This window comes from Spermophilus citellus (assembly GCF_964194105.1).
Source record: "Spermophilus citellus genome assembly, chromosome: 2".
Taxonomy (NCBI): Eukaryota; Metazoa; Chordata; class Mammalia; order Rodentia; family Sciuridae; genus Spermophilus; species Spermophilus citellus.
This window is the reverse complement of record NC_138183.1, coordinates 188451319-188469818: the sequence shown is the minus strand read 5'-3', so window position 1 is coordinate 188469818 and position 18500 is coordinate 188451319.

Genomic DNA, 18500 nt, shown 5'->3' with positions numbered 1-18500 from the left:
TTCTTAGTCCTTTGGCTGGTGGGTCTGTTGCAAGGTCATCTGCTCATGCCTTTCCCTGGGTTAGAGGTAGTATTCTTGATTCTGTCACCCTTCTGCTCAAATAATTTTATGGCTCCTCTCTGAGTACGGAATAGGATCAAAACTCCTTGAGTATGTATTCTTGGCCACACACAGTTTGCTATGTTTCCAGAATATACTTAGTTTGCAAAACTTTATTCAATGGGGGTGTCTAGATCTCAATGTGCCTACAACTTCTACTTCCCTCTGCATTGGAATTCCTTTGTGATTTATTTTGTCTCTGACAGAAGAGGGAAAGGTTATGATGTAGTAACAAACGGCTCTGATAGCTCCGTGGCTTGCTCTGTCAAAGATTTTTTTGCTTTCTCACTCATCTTCTATGGTCACCACAGATCCGCTGCTGCTCAGCTCCACAGCCAGTTTTGGGAAGAGAGGAAAACGAGAACATGGTGAATCACAGGCTGGATTTTAATGCTACCACTTGGAAGCATTAAATTTCCATGAACATTTCCTCAGTCAAATAAGTCACATGACCAAGTCTGCTGTCAATGGGGCAGGGAAATGTCATCCTCTCTCAGGCAGAGAGTGAACAATAATACAATCTGAAGCGGAAATATGGATTTTTTCTAAGATGACCCTGCATTTTTATTTCTAAAGCAATGGTCATTTTCTCCTTTCCATTAGAGTTTTTAAAGTTTGTACTTTCTTTCGCTATCATATCTTGAGAGACTGAAGAAAAGGGACAGTGTCTATTGTCATCTGCCTCACCTTTAGTCCCTAGTAGAGTATTCGGCCCACAGGATACTCAATAAACCATTCCATGAATTAAAAGTTGCATTTTCAACAATGCCCCACTCCAAAGTCAGCATCTGGAACTTGAGAAACATGAGAGAGATAGACCTGTTTCCCCTCGAAAAGCATATGGCTCTATTCAGTAGTAGTTTTATCTCAATCACCAATCCTACGTCAACGTTTAGACATAGGTACTGCTTGTACAGTAAGTATCCATGTGAGAACACACAGGCCCAGAGAGAGAATACTGATTATTGAGGTAAATTATTGCCAGTTTAGCAATACCTTTGAATTTATAGCTATGTCTAAAAATGAGGATTATTCACTCATGGCCAAAGGGATTGGCCCATGTCTCTATCTAGTAAGGGAAGACTTTGCTGGAACATGTGCCCTCTAAGAAGCGGCAGGTTGTTGTGGGAATTGCGCAATCTCCCAGCAGAGTTCAGACAGATTCACTTAATTGTTGGAGTTTACTCATTCCATGAAATCTTCCATGGGGTTATTTTGTTAGAACCAGAGAGAGGAAATGGATCATTTGGGATGAGTGTGGAGTCGAAACAAACTAGGAAAAGAAGATGCAAATAGAAGACTTGAAGTATTTATGGAGATGTTAATGTAAGTTTTAAAAACATCGCGTTAATTCATTATCTAGTGTTATTACAGTTGCTCTTCCACTCATGATGGGGTTATGACCTGATAAACCCAGCCCGAGTTCAAAATATCATAAGTTCAAAATGCATTAGATACAGCTAACCTGTTGAACATCGTAAGTTATCCTAAATATCCTTAAATATGCCCAGAACACTTATATTCAGCCTATAGTTGGCTGAAATCAGGGTCTCTTTTACATGTGGTGACCCTGAGTTTGCATGGAAGACTAGGAGTTGTGGCCTGTGCTGCTACCCAGCAGAATCTTACTCTGTATCATTGGCCTGAAAAGTTAAAAATTCAGAGTACAGTTTCTACTGAATGCATATCATTTCCCATTGTCATAAAGTCAAAAAATCATGAGTTGAGCCATCATAAGTCAGGGACCATCTGTAACTGTCAATATTCGTGCTAAGTATTAAAGATACAGAGATGGAAAAGAGCTAGTGAGTGCCCTTGAAGGAACCTCCCGCCTGGGAATCACTCCTAGTGCAAAGCCAAGAATTAACCATTGCACAGGAAACACAAACCAAATACTCTGGGAGCACAAGGAAAGGAGGAGGGGAAGGCAAGACCAAGTAAAAGCTGCCGACCCCAGCAGTATTGCTCCAGTCCGGGCGGCTTATTAACCAGATTGTCAATAATGTCATGGTAAATGTTTCTAATGTTTTTTTAAAAGCCTCCAAGCATTTTATTGCATTTGACCCTTCATCTAATAAAGCTATCTGCCTACGCCAAGCGGTGTCAGCATGCCACTTAACATGAGCTGCCAAGTCCATTCCAAGGTCCATGAGGGAGAGGGCGTTCCTTCATGGTAAGCATCTCTTCTCCCGCCCCCACACCTGGTTCAGCTCACACCCTCGGTTTAAATTCAACCCAGGCCAAATCCCAGCAATGGCCTGGAGTATGCTGTGTGTTCTATTCCACTTCAGAAAAATAGCAAGTATTTCTTCTGGGGAAGCTATGGTGTCGGCCAGGCACAGGGGCTCCTGTACCAGCCAGTGTATCTGGGTTCATATCCTGGCTCCACATCTGAGACCTCTAGCCATTCTGAGCGTCAGTCTTCTCATCTTTAAAATTGGAATTATGGGCATCTGCTTTGCTGACTTCCTATGGTCACTGTGAATGCCTTAGTGATTCCTTACAACTAGCCCGGCTACCACCAGCAGTAGCAATACTTACTGAAAGTTGGTTTGTGCCAAGCGCTGGGCTGGGCACTTTTCTGTGTGAAACTCATTTAACCCTCAGAGTTCTTGAGGTTAACTGTGCATTTAGCTGCAAGGTATGGATGACGCACCTGTAGTGTGGTCATCTCAAGGGACCTGCCCAACATTGCATAGCTTCGAGTTGCTGGAACAGATGAATCCAGGCTAATTGTGCTCCCACAATAAACCCGCCAATCACACTCCTCTTACAGAAAAGGGTGCTCTTGCTGGGCTCCAAGAAGTACCTGGGAAAGACACATTGCCACATGCATGCACACACATGAACGCATTCCTAGGCTCCAAATTCTGATCCAATGAACCTGCAGTGAGGTCCAACGATAAGGATATTTAAAACACATGATCCAGGTAATTTCACTAAAGCTGGTTGTTAGAACAACTTTGGGACCTGACTTTGACTTAAAGTATATATTGTTCTTTGTTACTTGAATCTGGTCTACAGACTCAGATTTTTCAGCCTATTTAGAAAGTCATCCATCCATCTCTGACTTTGGGCACTTATGTGCCAGACATTGATGATACAGACAAGATAAAGGACAGTTCCCAATTTGAAGTACTCCTGGCTTAAATTATTCTAACAACCACTGGAACTCTATCATCTTTCTGTTTCTATGTCCTAGTTATAGCTATGTATCCCGGGCACCTAGTAGACAGGTCTCTTCTTGGCCTCTGGTCCTTCCTTGGTCCTCTCTTCTTTTTAATTAGATATATTTAAGGTACATAAAATAATGTTTTGATATATACATATATACACGCACCTAATACATATATATATGCAACCTACCCACTGCAACTTCTCACCTTTTGACCTACCAGTCCCACTCCTGGTCCTCTCTCCTTTTGGCACACTACCCTCTAATGAGGGGTTGAGGGAGAACTCTCTGAGAGGTTGGGTCAAGGGTTGCAGGGCGCACTCTCTTCAGCTTCCTTTTTCTGGCAGCTAGCTGAGGGAATATTGTTCTGTCTACCATCCTGTTGTGTTCCATAAGATCTCCGAATAAACATCAGCAGCCACATGGGACATCTCCAGTCCTCACCTTCTATACGAGGAAGGGTCTGGGGGCTTGGAAGGGGAAAGAAACAGAGTCAATCAAAGTTCCACCTGGAGAGTCATGGATGGATTTAGAAGGACCTCTGAGCCCTTGAACTTGTGTACAGATACCTATGTGTAATGTGTGTGTTTGCTCACATACGTACAGAGTGGTTGTGGTGGGAGTTATAACTCTCATTGGGTTTGCAATGTGTTTGTGACTCACAAAAGGTGGAGAGCTACAGCCACACCATCCCTCAAAGGGGGTAAACACTCTCTTCAGGGAAGAAGTTTCATCAGACCTTGAAAACTTCCTTAGTTGTTCACTCAAGAGTCTTATTTCATGGGATCTTTGCCATCATCCTGTGGGGTAGTTATTAGCTCCCCTTAATAATGTAGCACATTGGGGTCTTGACAGAAAAATTGACTTGGCCCAAGTTCCGCAGTTACCAGGGCAGAGGCAGGGCCCAAATCCAGATCATTCCACTAGAAGGAATGGGAGGCTATTCATTCATTGTCAGGAAAAACCAGGAATCAACCAGTGCAGATCAGTAATATGAATCCAACACCAGCCTTTGAGTTTCTAGCCTATGTCCCTCATGCATATGTGTCATTGAACTTCCACAGGAACCTTGAAGGTCCTGTCAGACTTTCTGTTCTACAGAGGAGAAAGCTGAATCCCACCAGGGGCACATGACACTGTCCAAACAAGGCTAAGCTTTAAACCTAGATTTATTGAAGTCTACATAGTTCTGTCTCTTTCCATACCCTTTTTCACCCCTGTGGGTGATTAATGGGATTTCTGGGGATGTAGCTGGCAGTGGGCAGAGGCAGGCAGTTGAGGGAAGGGAAGGGAAATGGTGGGCTGCCAAATCTTTCTGCACCTCAGTTTTCTCATCCGTGTAATATAAATGGTATTTTAAGGGGTGACTGTGAAGAGGGAATGAAACAATGCATTGGAGTGCTGGATACAGGGAGACGCCCTCTTGCATGTAGCTCTTATTATCTGGGTGGATGAAGAAGGTCATGCTGCCAACGGTGGTGGGACTCTCTCTCCCTCCACAGGTCTCTGCTATTGAGCAACAACTCAGTGGCCTCCTGGGAGGCAGAATGAGCTTTATTAAAGAATTTTTCCTTTTGATTCTGCTGGGAAACTTGAGGAGTTAAAAGCCATTTTTCAAAATATGTGTTGGCATTTAGTTACATGTTACCTCCTCTTTGGCTATAACTCCCTTGTCGTGTCCGCAAGAAGCAGGGGTTTTTAATGTACTGAAGCAAAGCTCCCACCCCTCCATGATCAGCTTGCTGCCTTTAACAATTAGTAGTCTGGACACTGAAGTCCAAATGCCCAGGTAACTTAATTATTTCTCTACTCCTCCCCTTAACCAAGAAGCACCAGCAAAATGACACATTAGTTTATCTAGGGTTTTTAAAAGTGTGACTTTAGACTGCACACTGGAACCAATGACCCTTCTCTCTAACCACATTCAATTAATATGCAAATGAGGTAGACCTTTTGGGTCACCATTCAAGTTCAGAATCAAAGGAAATCCAGGGGCTGAGGGAGGAAGTAGAAAGTGCTTAGAGGAGAAGTTGAGAGAAAATAAAGGATGTGAAATCAGATCAACCAAGGTTTGAATCCCAGATCAACCATTTACTTGCTTTATCACCACAGCCATGAGATTTCTCATATTTGAGCCTCGGTTTCATCAACCTTAAAGTGGGAATTACACTCTTCTGCCCCTTTCCATCCTCACAGGTTGCTATGACGTGTGCTATATGATTAGGTTCTCTGTGTCCATATTTACCTTTTCTCCTGTATACATACCTTAAACTAAAAGGCCTGCATGCAAATGAATCAAGTGGTTTAGGGTAATCTGCAGAACAATAGGGAATGGTGAGGACTCTGACAAGCTAGACAGTGCCTGCCCCATAGGGACACAACATGGTAGTAACTACCCAGTTTCAATAGTTCACCTGGGTTCTCACAATGTCTAGTGTTTTTAAAGAGAAGCCTGAAATCTGGATTTTATGTAACATCACCCAACGCTGTGAAAGATAAACAAAATCTAACCATGGGATCAATTTAGCAGGTGAGCACCCAGTGCGCACCTTTCTAGCATGTCTGGGGAACAAGTCTTGGGCTCCCTTTTGCTCTGAGTGTGCCTGGCCGCTGGCCTCCTTTTGCACTATATCTGCCCTTTGCTTTAGCTCCAGAGACCTCACTCCAAATCCTGTCTTTCTCAACCACTAAGAGAAGTGAACACTCTGCCTTTTTATTGTGTAGATCAACTTAGCCCTCGATGGCCATGTGGAAGCAAGTCTATGTCCCTCTCAGGTCCGTAGCCAGCTTTCCTAAATGGGATCTGTGTTCTCTGCCTTAAGGCCCTATGCTGGGGCAGGCAAGAGAAGAGTGGAGCCCTCCAGAGGGCAGCCCCAGCACCTGGATCCCACTTGAGCTCCACAACGGAGCAGTCATATGGAAAGGCCACTGTAGAGGTTTCCATTTTCATTTTTCATTTGTACAACAGGAATAACAACACACAACTCCTTCATTTCCCAGATATGTTAGGAGTTTCAATCATAATTATATAACATTTTCTGAGAGCCTGCTCTAAACCAGGCCCCGTACAAGAAGTTGGATACACTCAGGTGATCCATCACTGTTATCAAGGAATGCAGAGTCCAACGGGGAGACACACACATTAACAACCATTTGTCATAGGCTAAGGTGATCAAACCACAGGAGGAATGTACTAGAACAGTGGGAAAGAGGAAGAGGGGACCTCCAAACCTCTTAGGGGTATAGCGGTCAGGGCCATGTTACATAAAGAAAAAGATAATTTTTATTGGATGAATGAGAGAAAAATAGAAAATTTATTTTGTTAAGCAGCAGTGATATAGAAAGATACTAGAATTTCACTGGGTTTGTTTTCTCGTTTATTAATCAATTCAACATATTTGCCAGTTGACTATTATGTACCTGTTCCTACACTAGGAACCTATATCTTTCAGATTCACTTTATTATAATGACCTTTAGATCTTTCTGTAGATTCTGCTCAATGAATTGGTATCTATATTTCAGTTCCTCATAGGCCACTTAGTATTCGTTGAAACTGAGATAACAAATGAACACACATTTATAAACCTGAGAACTGATTCTAAAAGTTTTTGCAAAGATCACTCTTTTCTGATTCTACAAATTTGGGTCCCCTGCTGTCAAATGTTCTGCATGGGGAGGAACTGGGATTTCAGAACCCTTAAGTTCCTAGGGCTCTGAGGAGAATGCTTTTCCTTTGTGGCCAGTGTACTATAGAGCTGACAAATTCCTCCTAGGAAGGACCTAGACACAGAGGGGTCTGGAAAAGTGGTAGCAAGTATCAGCACCCTCTACTCCCTGCTATCGTTTTGCTTTGGTGGAGGACAGATGTCATTGTTGGTATGGCTCAGAGTGTCAGTACTGTGTATTAGTATGTCTCGCTGTTTTCAGGAGCCTGGTGGAACTCCCAGGAAAGTGTAGCAGAAATGGCACATGGCCAGGGAAGAGCAGGGTGAGGACTGGGGACTGGGGAGGGGATCTGGGAAAGGAGTGAACCAGCAGTGACTCACTCTGAGATTGTGGGCACTGGGGCCTCCTTGGAAATATTAATTGCATGGTGGATATAGCAGCACAGTGTTCTTCTTTTTGACTACAAAGCAATCCCTTATTCATCTATCTACCCTCCTACCCACTCACTCCTCCTCTTCTGTTGACCACACATGCATCTAGTCAAGGAGGCTTTATGGGCAGGCTCATGTCCAACTGCTGAAATGAGTAAGGAACCACAGATGCATGGACATGCAAATTAGGAGACAGCATACCTACAGCAACAGAGAGATGAATGAGCTGCTGAGAAAATCAGGGAAGGAAACAACTAACTAGCTCAGCAAAGAATCACAGAAGGCTTCCCAGAAAAAGTGCCAATCCACCTAGGTTGGGAGGAGTAAATCTGAGATTGCCTGGACAAGTAATAAGCAGAATTATCTCAGGAGGTGTAAAGAGCAATTTCAAGGGTGCGGAGGCAAAAGAGTCTGGTATATTCTGGGGGGAGGGATAGGATGTAGAGAATTGAGTATGTGGCTGGAACTTAGGCTTCTGGAGCTCGCACCACATTTCTCAGGATTGGCTGACTTTTAGATTGCTGTATTTTTAAGAGCTCATTTCTGATAGTTATCAGTCTTGAAAACACAAGAACACATTTGTGTGTGTGTGCGTGTGTAGTGCTGGGAATCAAACCCAGGGACCCACACATGCCAGGTGAGTTTTCTACCACTGAGTCACATACCCAACCCCATAAACTCATTCTAATATCCAACAAGGCCAGCTCAAATGCCCCAGCTCAGGGTTCTCACATGTAAGTCTCCTGTACTTCCCTATTCAAAATATTCATTGCATATTATTCAGTCTTCTGTTAATTCATTTCAAAGATCTAATGTTTGCTGAGCAAGTACTCTGTGCCAACAAAAATATAGTAGAGGTTAGCTTTTTCATGCTCACTCAGATAATTCTGTATAACAAGTGACAGTAAAGACTCAAGCCTAAAGCCAGGTTTCTACTTACACCAGGCGTCATACATGAGTCTCTTCTTAGTAGGAGGAAGGAAGGAACTAGCTCTTCTTGGAAACTGTGTTCTTCAACTATAAGCCTCACTTTGCTTGGGTAATACACGTTACCAAAGAAGCATCTCTTCACTAGTCACTTCTGCCTGTGACTGTCAGAGGGATTCATTAGTGAGCCAGAGAGAAGACGACCCTGTCCTAGGGCTTCTGAAGGTTGCCTTTCCTTTCCAGACAGTAAGCATAATGGGGGCCTGGGCTCTGCTTTTAGTCAATGTACCCCATACAGAGCCTGGCACACAGTGGGGCCACAATAATTCTCCCCTGCTTTCTAGTTTGCCTCCATCATCCCAGAAGTCGACAAAAGGGGCCAACCTGCTCCATGACAGCTAACTGGATGTCATTTGAGAGAGATCTTAATGTGTTCCACACTCATCTCACAGCCACCGTCATCAATGCACCTCACAAACAAATAAGCAAGCAAACACACTTTGTTCTGCCAGTGTCATGCCCGCTGGTTCAAGGATGGAAGTGACCCACAAGGAGACACTTTCTTGGGAACATTTATTACCAAGGCAAAGCGAGGTTTCAAGAACAGCTAGTACTTTACATTCCTTCCCTCATCTACTAAGGAAAAACTCATGTCATCTGATGACTTTAGTGGGAAGAGGAGGGTCTTTGGGGGTGGAACCCTCCTCTTTCACTTGCTATGACAAAATAGCTGGATGAATGTAGTGAAATTCATCGTCACTCTGCACCTTTTCCTTCCTGAGGCACTGGCCACCAATGAAATTGGAAAGTGACAATTGCCAGGCTATGACTCAGACCTTGGGGAAACACATTAGATGGTTTGGGTATTGTAGAAAGAATGCAGGACACAGAAACAGGAAATGTGAGTTCTAATCCTGGCTCTGTCACTTGTGTCTCGTGTGATAACAACTTAGTTACTTAGATTCTTTGAGGCCTGATTCCTCATCTGTTACAATATACTTGGTCCATTCCTTTTGACTCACCATTTTTTCTTGGCCGAGACCCTTCTCTCCATTTCCACTGCTAATAGCTTTATGCAGCCTCTTTTGGGTAGCAACTGCCAAGACTCTACCGTTAGTCCAGGTACAAATTAGAAAATGGTGATAAATCTGGGCAAATTAGAGTATTGCCTTCCTTTGGGTAGGCCCAGCCCCATGTTAGAACTGCGTGGTTTCAAGCACTATTTTCTTCCAGCCAGGCTTCAGAGCAGTATACAACCTTCCCCAGCACAAGCAATGGGCCTGATCTCACTAGTCTCTCAGCCTTCAGACACAGTTTTTCCTTCACATTTTAGTCCTTCCTTTACACCATTCTAGTCAATCACTCCCAAGCTGAATCTGATGCAGTTGTGCTCAATCCTTCATTTATTGGCTCCTCATGGCTTCAGGTTAAAGTCAAGCTGCTTTGTCAAGCCTCATAAAATTCCACCTCCTTACATAGACCTTGTCACACATCCAGTGTTGCAGTTCCTTAGATGTATGTGCTTTTCCTCTCTGCCAAGCCTACATCCATGAGAGCCCTCCTGCGCAGAACACCCTCTCCAAGTTCCTCCTCTCCATTCTCCATCTCATGCTCATATTTCCACTAAGACTCATCTTGGTGCCATGTCCTCCAGCACTACTACTGGTGTCCGCACCCCCCAAGACAGACTGGGGTCCCCATACCCAAGACAGACTGGGGTCCCTCTACGGAGCCTTCCTTTTTAGCACGAGGTTCACCTCTCCTAGTGAAGGTCTGTGCTACTGTTGAGGAGTCTGAGTCCTGGACAGCTGACCTTCTGCTGGCCAGAGCTACATCACCAGCAGCAGCCACCATTCCTGGAACTGTGTGCCAGGCAGTCACAGCCCCTGAGCTGTAGTTGTTACCATTTCCAGTTCACAGCAGAAGAACTAAGGTTACAAGTGACATTTATTGTCTAGTGCAATGGTTCTCAAAGTGTGGTCCCCAGTCCATCAGTATCAATCAGCTTTAACTGGGAACTTGAGAAAAATGCAAATTCTCCAGCTGATCCTCAGGTTTCCTGAATCAGAAATTGTGGGTTGGGCCCACCTATATATGCTTAAAAAGCTTCTGGGTCATTATGATATGTAATAAAATTCAAATAAGGCTTAATGTTATCTATCCAGCTGGTAACAGGTGGAGCTGGGAGCTAGAATCACATGACAGATGAAAAAAATTAAGAAGCTTGTGCTTTAACATTTATGTTGTGACCACCCATGGGTCTGCTCAGGGAAGTGTCTCCTGACTACCCTATTTAAGATCTGATCCCTCTTTCCTTCCTAACACCCACTTCCAGTATTTCCTGATTTCTACCTTTTCTTTTACTCCCTAGTACTTCCCATCCGTTAATATCCTACACGTTTTAAGTGTTTATTCATCATTCAACTCTGACTTATCTTGGGCTATATAACAAAATATCACAGACTATGTGACTTAAACAGCAGAAATGTCTTCTGACAATTCCAGTAGCCGAGGGCTGAGCACAAAGTTCCAGTGGGGTCATGTCTGGATGAGAGCCCCCTTGCTGGTAAGCAGACACTTCACCACCTTCTCACCATGTGCTTCAAAGGCTGAGTGACAGGGCACACAAGCTCTCTGGTGTCTCTTCTTATAAGGGTACTAATCCTATCACAAAGGCCCCATCCTTCTGATGTCATCTAATTCTAACTACCTCCCAGGACCCCTCTATCACATTAGTGGTTAGGAATTCACTATGTAAATTTTTGGGAGATACATTCAAGCGAGAATAATTTCCTATCACCTGAGTGAAATTTAGTCCATTTGCTAAATGCTACAATTTCCATGTCTAGGCCACTGTTAACACATAGTAGGTGTTTAATAAATATTTCTGAAATAAACGGCCCCACAGCTGGTTGCTGACCCGGAAAGACTAACTTGGGTCTATTTATTCACTCTCCTATATATTGTATACATCCACCACATTTGCCTCCAAATGTGTTCTCCTGATAGCAGTTCTTCCCTTCCTGAAAGGTCTTTTGCCAGAAACATTCCTTTACCAATCATCACTTGCAGGAAGAGCATCTCTTCCCAACAAACCCTGCAGAAGTTACCCTAAGCATGATTTAGCTAATTTACTCAGAGCTTTGTCTTAATGGTTCACCAAGTGGAGATTCTTTCAGTAATGACAGTAAATGCATTTGAAATGTAGATATCGACCCAGGCTATGCTGCATATTCGGCTCATCAAATTTTCATGTTAAAATTAAAATCTTTTTTTTTTTTTTTTTGTGGGAAAGGAGAAGCCAGAGCGTTGATTTTAACCCATCACTGTGGCATGCTTTTTTTTTTTTCCAAATGAAAAGAAGAGCTTCAATCTTGTACCCCTCCCTCTCATGACTACTGCCATATAATAGAAGATGATGTCAAGAGAGAAGGGAAAAAACAGATTCATTCAAACCTCTCTAGGTCTACTCATTGTGCTCAGCTATTGATATAAAATGTGCACAGGACACTTTACCCCACCACCCGTGGGCAAAAGAAACACCACGATCCTTCTATTGTTTCTCACAAATAAAATCTTGCCAGAGCCCCCAGCTGTCTCAGTCATCATCAGAGATCCCCCAGCTCCTTCTAGAAGAGTAAAGCAATCCCCACCAGTTCTTACTTAATTTGTTACCTCCTTAGTGTTGCTGCACTGGCCGTCCTTCCCAACTGGGCGTCCCCTGGTCTTCTCTGCTGTCGCCCTGGTTATGTCCCCTGATGTTAGCCATCCTTCACATCATTTAGTTTACTCATTTCTTTACTGGTTTATGTTTCACTGATTTGTGATCCACCCTGAGGTATGCCAAGACCTACAGAAACATAACTACTGGCCTCTTCATCCTGGGGTGAGGGAGAGGTAGCAATGTCAATTTATTTTTTAATCCACAGGCTCCACACACTGACCTGACTTACTGTTTGCTGCAAGTCCATGCAGTAGAAAATATCATAGCTGCTCTGTCAATAAGGTTGCTGACACCAGCAGGGTTAAAGGATTTGGCCTTTCCAAAGCAGATAAATGAGGGGTCCTCAGTTAACAATCAGGTCTGCCTGACTCCCAAGTATAGCTCACTGGCAAAGCCTCCACCTGCAAAACCAGCAACCCAGGTTCACATCCTTGTCCTGGTACCTACTAGCTCCATGACCTCAGGTAAGTTATTGCATGTCCTTTGCTTAGGTTTTCTCATCTGTGAAATTGAAATAATAATTTTGCCTGCTTCGTGGGGAGATGAAGGTAGAAGAGTTAAAAATATGAAGGACTTTGAATAATTTCTTATGCATAATAATCAACCAATACTTTTTAGATAGTGTTTTGACTCCATCATGCAGGAGATCGTGATATCTCACATGGGTTTTGGTGGTGCACTCTAGTTTAAGATAGGTGTTATGACCTCTCCCCAATATTCACTCAATTGTCAGTTGAAGAAACCAAGGGCCAGAGATTTCCAGCTACTTGCTTGAGGTCTCAGAGCTAAGAAACTGGCAGAGCTATGACAAGGTCTAGGATCCTCAGCTCCTCCTCTAGTGGTCTGCCTTCTCAAGCCTGAGCTCTGGGCTTCTAGGTTGTATCTGTGGCCGTAAGGTGCCAAGACCTTCCTTTTTAAAGGAACTGACCTAACACATTAAATGCAACGAGTCATTTCTGTGCCCAGACCCTATAATGAAAGGGAAATGCACTGGTGGGCAAGTCAGAGGAGGGATCTGAGAAGCTGTACGGAGCAAATGAAGGTCATTCCAGCCCTGCTGGCTTGTCCTTGTCTCCTGTCTTCTCTTATTTTTCACAGCAGGACCTTGACAAGTGGGTAGCAAGATCAGTATCTGCCGCAGCAGTGAGTATGATTGGAAGATTTCTGCCTGAACCTTCCTCTTCCACCTAACATGTCCAAAATAATTGTCCACCAGGTTGTCAATCCAGTCGTTTGAGATACTTCTTTGTGATAAAACATTGTCCTTCCCACATCTTGTCCATGGGGCAGGAGAATGTTCTCAGATTCATTTTTGAAAACTGACCCTCCCTATTGTTGACTTTCCTCCATACTATCTGCCAAGCAATCCTACAGAGCCAAAGAAAAGGGGGCTCATATTTTACTTTGGGCAGACACTATGTTGAGGGATGGCTAATTTTTTGCATATCATTTAACATTATGTATGTGGAGACCACAATATAAGAAGTATTATTTCTTCTCGATGCATAAGAAAACAAATTCAGAAAGCCTCAAGGGCTTGCCAGAAGTTACTCAGCCATTCTGATGGGTCTAAAATTCAAACACAGGCTTGTCCAGTTCTGGAGTCTCTGCTTTTTCTGTGACACTCAAAATTGTGATGTCATTGGCTTAGCAATGTGACTTTTTGTGTGATCATTCCTCTCCTCTTCTGTCTTATTGGGGTACTCTTGATGGTACAGTTGAAATCCCCTTTGCTAGACTTTGAGACTATTTCCTTGGAATCTAGGGATCATGCTTAGAGTTTGGAAATCTGCTTTCTTGGAGTTGAAAATGCTTGTGGATTCAAGCTAGAGGGCCTATTCCATTTTCACTCCAATATGAAACCAGTTTCCAAACCAGTTACCAAAACTCAAGTCACATGTGAAGACCATCAGTGATTCTGTATCACTTAGCCCTGAGGTGGGTCCCAAGGAGCAAGTCTTGAGTGCAAAATGGTCAAGAAAAAAAATATGTATCAATGCTCCTTTCAGCACCAAGAGGCTTCTGGGGCATCTGCTATGGCTCAACCCTGTGCCAGTTCTGGAGTTCCCACGCATGAATAGGCTCCTTCTCATGACACTCTCACCTCCACATCATTTAACCACAGCTCAAGTGCTTGACCTCATCCTTCCACTCACACTATGGAGATGTCCAGGTTCTCAAGAATCTGCATTCCTCAACCTTCTTCTTTTCCTTATACGTCTTCCTATATTCCTTTTCTCTGCCCCTTCCTTCTCCTCCTCCTCACCTCTCCCTTCATTTCCTCCTTTCTCCTCTCCTCCTTCTTTTTCTGTGTATCTCTTTCTACTCTCATATTACAGTCATGCAACTTAATCCACCAAAACTTCAAAGTAGTTTTTGACTTCAGCCTTGAGTTTTCTTGATGTCCTATTGCCACTTCGGAAGCCATACACAAAGTTTGGGGCAGTCTTTTCTTGCCTACTGTGAATATCCAACATGCAGGCTCACAATAACATAAATCTTATAAAGCTGAGTCTAGAGGAAGGCAAATTAACAGGAACTGAGTCCCAGCCATGTGCTGCCAGGTAACCACTTCTTATGTTATCTTATTTGTGCCTTGGGGTGGGGGTGGGGGGACGAAGAGGCAGGAATTTTCATGCCTGTTACACAGAATGAAAAATTTAGACTCAGAGAAATTAAATAATATGGCCAAACTCATTCTTTTGAGGGGCCAAGTTAGAATGTTGCTCTTTCTTGGTCAAACACTGAAGGCCAGGTTTTTCTACTATAAAGTACTGGTTAGCATTCAAGACCTTCAGACTCCTGTCTTATTCTGCTTTCTGAAGGAGTCAAAGTATTATAATATGCTGCTCTTGTCACTTGTGACCAGGCTGAAAATTAGGGCAAAGCACATAAACTTTATGCCTCAGCAATTATTCTATAAAGCAACATGAAATATACATACCCACAAATAAAACTGAAATTGAACAATAACTTTACAAAAGATGTTTTATCAAAAGGCCATTTATTAATCCACACTCAGCAATTAGGTGGCCCTGTCATTTATCTGTGTGAACATCAAGCAGATCTACCACTATTACTTTAATTAATTAATTTGGCCCTTTATCCCCCAGTGTGGGCCTGGGAGACACCTGGCTTATTTTCACAGCAGTCCCTGATGCGCAGCTGTCAAGCCGCATCCTGACTGGCACTCTGAGCTTCATGCAAGGCCAAGCACTTAATCTCTTTAACGGAGACCTGTCATCACTTGCTTTCACTTCATTGCAGGCCCAGTCTACGTTGAGACATAGTGTCTCAAGCACCTGTCCCTTTCCTCCCGTCCTAACAGCCACCATCTGGGTTCAGACACTTCTCAACTCCTCTGTGCATCACAGTTCTCGCAATTCGACTGTCTTATCTGTGCCAGGCACCAGGTACATGATTCTGATTCTCTTCCTCCCATTCACAAAATGACCATGCAAAATAACATAATCGCCTTCATGTTCCCCCAAAGAAAATGGACTTTTAGAAAAGCAGAGTGATTTGAGCAAGATTGCTCAACTGGGAAGTCGTAGAGCCACGACTTGAACACAGCTTTATGTGGACTTCAGTAATTATGCTCCTTTCACCCCTCTGCATTACTTCTAGCTCTTCCACTAAGCCCTGGGAATGGAAGACAGGAGCTAGCTGGGCTACACATTGCATAGAGAAGTAAGATGGACAGGTGAGCTTCGCCAGAAAAACATGTCAGCCTGAGGGCCTGACTAGGGGAGATAAGAAATGTCAAGAGAAACTCTGGAATAGTCTTTTGTGGATATGCCATGTAAATTCTCTCCACTCTCTTCTTTGTGAACTCCTCTGTGAATTCTGCTTTGCTCCTGACATTTATGTACAGTGCATATATTTGTTGTTGTTAGTGGTGTTAGAGCCAGTGGTCGGTGCTAAGAGGAGCAGGAAGAGATGATGGACATTTAGACTGTACCTTGTTTTATAATAGAGATGGGTTTTTAAAAATAACAGATGAAACGGGGAATTAGGGTGGGGTGTTTTCCAACACCTGAATGGAAGATGTTGAAATGCTGAGGGCCCCCAAAAGTGTATGAGTTTGAGGCTTGGTCTCCAGCTTGGCAGTATTGGGAGGTTGTAGAAACTGCAAGATGTGCAGCCCAGTGGAAAGTCTTAGGATCACTGGGGGCATATCTTTGAAGGAGCTGTGGGATGCCTGTCCCTTCTGATTTCTCTCTTTTGCTTCCTAGCCATGAGGTGAGTACTTTACTCCCTCCATGTGCTCCCATCATGATGTGATGTCTCACCACAGGTCCCAAAGAAATGGGGTCAATTGATCACGACTGGAACTTCTAAAACTGCAACCCCAAATAAACCTTTTGTCTTTATAAGTTAATAATTTTAAGTATTTGTTATAGTAATGGAAAACTGACTAACATAGGTGAGAAAATAGCTAATACAAAAACACAGAACTGTAATGATTTAGATTTCCCAGTCCCTGGTATTCTAGGATATAATAGTTTTCAGAAGTATCCTTTCTTTACAGAAGATGCTGAACTTATCTTCTCATGTTCAGAAGCCTAGAAGTCTTTAATACATGGTTCATGACCAGCCTTCAATCTTAAGCCCTCGTTTTCAAAGTTCTGCCTTTCACATTTCCTCCCTGCTGTTTAAGTACTCTTTTTTTTTTTTTGAAAAAAGGGGGAGAAGAAAGGAAGAAAAGAAGGAAATCTAGACATTTCATGCCCATTGCCTCTACACTTTTTAGTAAGCCTGGGGGTGTTACTTCTAAGATAAAACCTCCCATAACATTATGAGACTCACTGGGCCTCCCGCACCTTCATTTCATGTTATTAAAGTTTACCTCTAGATTTTTAAAGCTTGGTACCTACCTTTTACTTTTCTTCTTGCTGCCAGTGAGAATAACTCTCAAAAGTCATCTTTTATCAGCTAAATTGTTTCTTCCTATTGCATTTAGGCATCCAGGCACAATGGTGGGACAGTTAGACCTTTCATTCTCTGGGCTGTGGGAGCCTGTGAAACCTGTCTGCTGAGTGTTTCCAAAACCAAGTCCTATAGAACACAGGGCCCACGAAATAGTCTTCAAAATGTAAGTTCACTGGTCAAATATTTTTGGAAGATGTGGCACACTCTATCTATCCTGGGAGGTCCCAATGCATATTGGCAGATTAAGACACAGAGAAACCCTACAGCAAGAAACCTGTTTCATCCAGGGTTTCCTAAATTTATTTGGTCAAGGAAACCCATTTCTGCATTTCCCACGTCCTTTGGGAGGTACTGCTATAGACAATAACAACCCCTTCCATGAGCATGGTATCTGCTTTAGTTTGGATATGGTGTAAGCGTGCCCCTCCATGTTTTGTGCTGGAATCTTGGTCCCCAGAGTTATGGTGAGGTGGTGGAACCTTCAGGAGGAAGGGTCGAGTGGAAGGTAATTAGGGCCAGGGGCTCTGCTCTTGAGGGGATTAATGTTGGTCTTATGGGGCAGATTAGTTTCCATAAAAATGTGGAAACTTGGTTCCCCCATGAACCTCTCTTCTGCTAATGCTTGCTCACCACTCTAGGTTGTACTTCCACCATGTGAATCTATCATGAGACCCTCACCAGAGCCAAGCAGATGCTGACACCATGCTAAACAAACCTATTTTCTTTACACAGTACTTGGCCTCAGCTACTTTGTTGCAGCAATACAAAATGAACTACTTGACAGCACCTAATATTTTACATTTTGTTAGAGCAGTACTGCAGAAGCAATTTTTATTTTACAGGCGATGACATTGAAGGGTCAAGATGTTGATGACTTATACTAGAGAAGGCAGCCACCGGTAGGAGGCATATGAAAATTGTGTCTCTGATTTGTAGGGTGAGATCTTATCACCTAACTTTTTGGTCTTTTTTTGGAGGTCATCTGCACCCTTCTAGTTGGATTTAGAAAACACACACACACACACACACACACACACACACACACATACACACACACACACCACAGGGGCCACATTATAGTCAAGTTATTATTACTTCAAAAAAAAAAAAACACCATGGAGTGTGTGTGTGTGTGTGTGTGTGTGTGTGTGTGTGTGTAGAGGGAACAAAGTAATAAAATTCCTGTTTAGTGTAGAGGGAGCTTCACATACTTCAAACCATTCTGAGAGGTAACCATCATGGCTCCTATTTAATAGAGGAGAACACAGAAGCTCAGAGAGGTTAGGTAGCTTTCCAGGGCCATACCGAGATGCTCGGCCAGGTTTTATATTTGTGTTTGATTCTAAAAGCTTTCTTTGTGCTCCTGTGCCACTACCTTTTTCTAGTGAACAGCATCATCTGTCTCATCTTAGAGCCAATAGTGTGCACTATATTTATCCGGGTGCCTGGGAGGATTAGCCCGACGTGTGTTCCAGAAGGTTGTTTAGATAAGAATGGCTCCTCCCATAGGTTCAAGAGGAATGAGTGTTGAGAATTAGTAACTCT